Here is a 7,500-nt window from a genome sequence, read left to right on the forward strand (position 1 = left end):
CACTGCACCTGCTGTTCTGACATCAGCATCCGAGAATAGTGTGCCGTTATGGGACATGGTCTGGGATCTCCTGCTCTATGGAACTGTTTATTTCATCCATCCAGTGCACCTGCCGTTCTGCCATCAGTGTCCGACAACAGCGCTTCATCATCGGATATCTGCCGTGAGATACCGCTCTCTGGAACTGTTTATTTCATCCATCCACTGCACCTGCTGTTCTGCCATCAGTGTCCGACAATAGCGCTTCTTCATCGGATATCAGCCGGGATCTCACGCTCTCTGGAACTGTTTACTTCATCCATCCACTGCACCTGCTGTTCTGCCATCAGTGTCCGAGAACAGTGCTTCTTCATCGGATATCAGCCGGGATCTCACGCTCTCTGGAACTGTTTAATTCGTCCATCCACTGCACCTGCTGTTCTGCCATCAGTGTCCGACAACAGCGCTTCATCATCGGATAACTGCCGTGAAATACCGCTCTCTGGAACTGTTTATTTCATCCACCGCACCTGCTGTTCTGCCATCAGTGTCCGACAACAGCGCTTCATCATCGGATAGCTGCCGTGAAATACCGCTCTCTGGATCTGCTCTGTTCTGGCAGGTAATCAGGGAGATTTTAAGTAGATGAGCGTCCGGGAATAGTGCACTGCACTTGGGCAGGTCACGCCGCGTAACCCGCCCCATATCCCGGTTCCCGAACCCGCTTTTCCGCCCAAAGTTGTCCGAAGATGCTTAGGCCCAGCTGGGGAACGCTCCCCACGAAGCCCGGGTCTCAGCCCTGGAGCCCTGTGTTTCCGAAAACCAGGTTTCTGAAATCTGCGACCTGGTGGCCCAGTGATGTCAGCTGGAACTTTTTTTTTCCGGTCCGCTCAAAATTCTCCAGGGGATTTTAGGGCTTTGCGCCACATATTCCGACTTTTACTTAGTTTCTGACGGAGCCAAAAAAGTCCGGGTTTTTTTGCCCTCCTTATCGTCCCGACTGGAAACTTTAACTTTTTTTTTAAGTCAGAAAATTAAAGTCTTTTTCATCCAGGAGACCGACCCTTCCTTCAAAGCGTCCCAAGTGGTCCTTCGTCATCGGATATCTGTCGGGAAATACCGCTCCATGGAACTGTTTATTTCATCCATCCGCTGCACCTGCTGTTCTGCCATCAGTGTCCGACAATAGCGCTTCTTCATCGGATATCTGCCGGGATCTCACGCTCTCTGGAACTGTTTAATTCATCCATCCGCTGCACCTGCTGTTCTGACATCAGCATCCGAGAATAGTGTCCCGTACTGGGACATGGTCTGGGATATCCCGCTCTCTGGAACTGTGTTATGTTTATTTCCTTCATCCACTGCACCTGCTGTTCTGACATCAGCATCCGAGAATAGTGTCCCGTACTGGGACATGGTCTCGGATCTCCCGCTCTCTGGAACTATGTTCTGTTTATTTCCTTCATCCACTGCACCTGCTGTTCTGACATCAGCATCCGAGAATAGTGTCCCGTACTGGGACATGGTCTCGGATCTCCCGCTCTCTGGAACTATGTTCTGTTTATTTCCTTCATCCACTGCACCTGCTGTTCTGACATCAGCATCCGAGAATAGTGTCCCGTACTGGGACATGGTCTGGGATCTCCCGCTCCATGGAACTGTGTTCTGTTTATTTCCTTCATCCACTGCACCTGCTGTTCTGCCATCAGTGTCCGACAATAGCGCTTCATCATCGGATATCTGCCGTGAAATACCGCTCTCTGGATCTGCTCTGTTCTGGCAGGTAATCAGGGAGATTTTAAGTAGATGAGTGTCCGGGAATAGTGGGCCGTTCTGGGACTTGGTCTGGGATATCACGCTCTCTGGAACTATGTTCTGTTTATTTCCTTCATCCAGTGCACCTGCTGTTCTGCCATCAGTGTCCGACAATAGCGCGCCGTTCTGGGACTTGGTCTGGGATATCCCGCCCTCTGGAACTATGTTCTGTTTATTTCCTTCATCCAGTGCACCTGCTGTTCTGCCATCAGTGTCCGACAATAGCGCTTCATCATCGGATATCTGCCGTGAAATACCGCTCTCTGGAACTGTGTATTAGTCCGTCCGCTGCACCTGCTGTTCTGACATCAGCATCCGAGAATAGTGTCCCGTACAGGGACATGGTCTGGTCTCTGCCGCTCTCTGGAACTCTGTATTCATCCATGCGTTACACCTGCTGTTCTGACATCAGCATCCGAGAATGGTGTGCCGTTCTGGGACATGGTCTGGTCTCTGCCGCTCTCTGGAACTCTGTATTCATCCATGCGTTACACCTGCTGTTCTGACATCAGCATCCAAGAATAGTGTCCCGTTCTGGGACATGGTCTGGGTTCTGCCGCTCTATGGAACTGTGTGTTCATCCGTCCACTGCACCTGCTGTTCTGCCATCAGCATCCGAGAATAGTGCCCCGTACTGGGACATCAGCCAGGACACACCGCCGTCATCTCGTTCGTTCGCTCAGTCATCCATCCACGAAAGCTACCGATCAGCCACAGTGCCCGGAATGATGCCTCCTGCCGGGGCAGCGTCCGCTTGCTCCCCGACAGCCAGTTCTGCATGAGGCTCCGGTTCTTCCACCCCCGCCACTGTCCGAGGGTGTCCGAAAATACTGAGGTCTGAGTCGGATCCGAACCGCACAAACGCCGGTCTTCACGACTGGAGGCCTATGTTTCTAAAAACCGGGTTTCAGGAATCTGCGACCTGGTGGCCCAGTGATGTCGGCTGGAACTTTTTTTTTCCGGTCCGCTCAAAATTCTCCAGGCATTTTCTGAGCTTTCCTTCACATAGTCCGACTTTTACTTAGTTTCTGACGGAGCCAAAAAAGTCCGGGTTTTTTTGCCCTCCTTATCGTCCCGACTGGAAACTTTAACTCCGTATTTTAAGTCAGAAAATTAAAGTTCTTTTCATCCAGGAGACCGACCCTTCCTTCAAAGTGTCCCATACAGTGCTTCGTCATCGGACATCGGCCGGGATCTCCCGCTCTCTGGAACTGTGTATTCATCCATGCGGTACACCTGCTGTTCTGCCATCACTGTCCGGGAATAGTGTGTCGTTCTGGGTCATGGTCTGGGTTCTGCCGCTCTCTGGAACTCTTTATTCATCCATGCGGTACACCTGCTGTTCTGCCATCACTGTCCGGGAATAGTGTGTCGTTCTGGGTCATGGTCTGGGATATCACGCTCTCTGGAACTCTTTATTCATCCATGCGGTACACCTGCCGTTCTGCCATCACTGTCCGGGAACAGTGTGCCGTTCTGGGACTTGGTCTGGTCTCTGCCGCTCTCTGGAGCTCTGTATTCATCCATGCGGTACACCTGCTCTTCTGCCATCACTGTCCGGGAATAGTGTGTCGTTCTGGGACTTGGTCTGGGTTCTGCCGCTCTCTGGAACTCTTTATTCATCCATGGGGTACACCTGCTGGTCTGCCATCACTGTCCGGGAACAGTGTGCCGTTCTGGGTCATGGTCTGGGTTCTGCCGCTCTCTGGAACTCTGTATTCATCCATGCGTTACACCTGCTGTTCTGACATCAGCATCCGAGAATAGTGTCCCGTACTGGGACATGGTCAGGGATCTCCCGCTGTCTGGAACTGTGTATTCATCCATCCGCTGCACCTGCTGTTCTGCCATCAGTGTCCGTGAACAGTGCTTCTTCATCGGATATCAGCCGGGATCTCACGCTCTCTGGAACTGTTTATTTCATCCATCCACTGCACCTGCTGTTCTGACATCAGCATCCGAGAATAGTGTCCCGTACTGGGACATGGTCTGGGATCTCCCGCTCCATGGAACTGTGTTCTGTTTATTTCCTTCATCCACTGCACCTGCTGTTCTGACATCAGCATCCGACAATAGTGTCCCGTACTGGGACATGGTCTGGGATCTCCCGCTCCATGGAACTGTGTTCTGTTTATTTCCTTCATCCACTGCACCTGCTGTTCTGACATCAGCATCCGACAATAGTGTCCCGTACTGGGACATGGTCTCGCATATCCCGCTCTCTGGAACTATGTTCTGTTCATTTCCTTCATCCAGTGCACCTGCTGTTCTGCCATCAGTGTCCGACAATAGCGCTTCATCATCGGATAGCTGCCGTGAAATACCGCTCTCTGGATCTGCTCTGTTCTGGCAGGTAATCAGGGAGATTTTAAGTAGATGAGTGTCCGGGAATAGTGGGCCGTTCTGGGACTTGGTCTGGGATATCACGCTCTCTGGAACTATGTTCTGTTTATTTCCTTCATCCAGTGCACCTGCTGTTCTGCCATCAGTGTCCGACAATAGCGCGCCGTTCTGGGACTTGGTCTGGGATATCCCGCCCTCTGGAACTATGTTCTGTTTATTTCCTTCATCCAGTGCACCTGCTGTTCTGCCATCAGTGTCCGACAATAGCGCTTCATCATCGGATATCTGCCGTGAAATACCGCTCTCTGGAACTGTGTATTAGTCCGTCCGCTGCACCTGCTGTTCTGACATCAGCATCCGAGAATAGTGTCCCGTACAGGGACATGGTCTGGTCTCTGCCGCTCTCTGGAACTCTGTATTCATCCATGCGTTACACCTGCTGTTCTGACATCAGCATCCGAGAATGGTGTGCCGTTCTGGGACATGGTCTGGTCTCTGCCGCTCTCTGGAACTCTGTATTCATCCATGCGTTACACCTGCTGTTCTGACATCAGCATCCAAGAATAGTGTCCCGTTCTGGGACATGGTCTGGGTTCTGCCGCTCTATGGAACTGTGTGTTCATCCGTCCACTGCACCTGCTGTTCTGCCATCAGCATCCGAGAATAGTGCCCCGTACTGGGACATCAGCCAGGACGCACCGCCGTCATCTCGTTCGTTCGCTCAGTCATCCATCCACGAAAGCTACCGATCAGCCACAGTGCCCGGAATGATGCCTCCTGCCGGGGCAGCGTCCGCTTGCTCCCCGACAGCCAGTTCTGCATGAGGCTCCGGTTCTTCCACCCCCGCCACTGTCCGAGGGTGTCCGAAAATACTGAGGTCTGAGTCGGATCCGAACCGCACAAACGCCGGTCTTCACGACTGGAGGCCTATGTTTCTAAAAACCGGGTTTCAGGAATCTGCGACCTGGTGGCCCAGTGATGTCGGCTGGAACTTTTTTTTTCCGGTCCGCTCAAAATTCTCCAGGCATTTTCTGAGCTTTCCTTCACATAGTCCGACTTTTACTTAGTTTCTGACGGAGCCAAAAAAGTCCGGGTTTTTTTGCCCTCCTTATCGTCCCGACTGGAAACTTTAACTCCGTATTTTAAGTCAGAAAATTAAAGTTCTTTTCATCCAGGAGACCGACCCTTCCTTCAAAGTGTCCCATACAGTGCTTCGTCATCGGACATCGGCCGGGATCTCCCGCTCTCTGGAACTGTGTATTCATCCATGCGGTACACCTGCTGTTCTGCCATCACTGTCCGGGAATAGTGTGTCGTTCTGGGACTTGGTCTGGTCTCTGCCGCTCTCTGGAGCTCTTTATTCATCCATCATGTACACCTGCTGGTCTGCCATCACTGTCCGGGAACAGTGTGTCGTTCTGGGACTTGGTCTGGGTTCTGCCGCTCTCTGGAGCTCTTTATTCATCCATCCACTGCACCTGCTGGTCTGCCATCACTGTCCGGGAATAGTGTGTCGTTCTGGGTCATGGTCTGGGATATCACGCTCTCTGGAACTCTTTATTCATCCATGCGGTACACCTGCCGTTCTGCCATCACTGTCCGGGAATAGTGTGTCGTTCTGGGACTTGGTCTGGTCTCTGCCGCTCTCTGGAGCTCTGTATTCATCCATGCGGTACACCTGCTGTTCTGCCATCACTGTCCGGGAATAGTGTGTCGTTCTGGGTCATGGTCTGGTCTCTGCCGCTCTCTGGAACTCTTTATTCATCCATCATGTACACCTGCTGGTCTGCCATCACTGTCCGGGAACAGTGTGCCGTTCTGGGTCATGGTCTGGGATATCACGCTCTCTGGAACTCTTTATTCATCCATGGGGTACACCTGCTGGTCTGCCATCACTGTCCGGGAACAGTGTGCCGTTCTGGGTCATGGTCTGGGATATCACGCTCTCTGGAACTCTTTATTCATCCATGGGGTACACCTGCTGGTCTGCCATCACTGTCCGGGAACAGTGTGCCGTTCTGGGTCATGGTCTGGTCTCTGCCGCTCTCTGGAACTCTTTATTCATCCATCATGTACACCTGCTGGTCTGCCATCACTGTCCGGGAATAGTGTACCGTTCTGGGACTTGGTCTGGTCTCTGCCGCTCTCTGGAGCTCTTTATTCATCCATCCACTGCACCTGCTGTTCTGCCATCACTGTCCGGGAATAGTGTGTCGTTCTGGGACTTGGTCTGGTCTCTGCCGCTCTCTGGAGCTCTTTATTCATCCATGCGGTACACCTGCTGTTCTGCCATCACTGTCCGGGAATAGTGTGTCGTTCTGGGTCATGGTCTGGGATATCACGCTCTCTGGAACTCTTTATTCATCCATGCGGTACACCTGCCGTTCTGCCATCACTGTCCGGGAACAGTGTGCCGTTCTGGGTCATGGTCTGGGTTCTGCCGCTCTCTGGAACTCTTTATTCATCCATGGGGTACACCTGCTGTTCTGCCATCACTGTCCGGGAACAGTGTGCCGTTCTGGGTCATGGTCTGGTCTCTGCCGCTCTCTGGAGCTGTTATTTTCCTCCATCCAGTACACCCACTGCTCTGCCATCACTGTCCGAAAATAGTGCTCCGAAATCGGGTAAGTCGCGCGGGGAGCCACCCCTGTATCTCGGCTCCAGGAGCCTCTTTCCGCCCGGGGCCTGGCCCACTATGCTTAGGTCCAGCTGGGGAACGCTCCCCCCGAAGCTCGGGGCCCTGTCCTGGAGATCTCTGTTTCCGAAAACCAGGTTTCTGAAATCTGCGACCTGGTGGCCCAGTGATGTGAGCTAAAAAAAAATTTATCGAAGCGATCTAAAAAAGCCCAGGCATTTTCTGAGCTTTCCTTCACATATTCCGACTTTTACTTAGTTTCTGACGGAGCCAAAAAAGTCCGGGTTTTTTTCGCTCCACATAGTCCCGACTGGAAACTTTAACTTTTTTTTTTTTCCATTATTTCACCCGCGGAGGTCCGCAAACACCTCCAGGGGCCCACAACGGCCGAATTAAGCCAGGAAAAAGACGCCAGAACCCGGATCTCTTTACCAGACACCCCCAGAGCCCGGAACTCGGACCCAAACACCTCCAGAGGCCCACAACGGCCGAATTGGACCCGGAAAAAGACGCCAGAACCCGGATCTCTTTACCAGACACCCCCAGAGCCCGGAACTCGGACCCAAACACCTCCAGAGGCCCACAACGGCCGAATCGAACCCGGAAAAAGACGCCAGAACCCGGATCTCTTTACCAGACACCCCCAGAGCCCGGAACTCGGACCCAAACACCTCCAGAGGCCCACAACGGCCGAATTGGACCCGGAAAAAGACGCCAGAACCCGGATC

The sequence above is a fragment of the Gasterosteus aculeatus genome, unplaced genomic scaffold (genome assembly GCF_964276395.1).
Source record: "Gasterosteus aculeatus unplaced genomic scaffold, fGasAcu3.hap1.1 HAP1_SCAFFOLD_36, whole genome shotgun sequence".
Lineage (NCBI taxonomy): Eukaryota > Metazoa > Chordata > Actinopteri > Perciformes > Gasterosteidae > Gasterosteus > Gasterosteus aculeatus.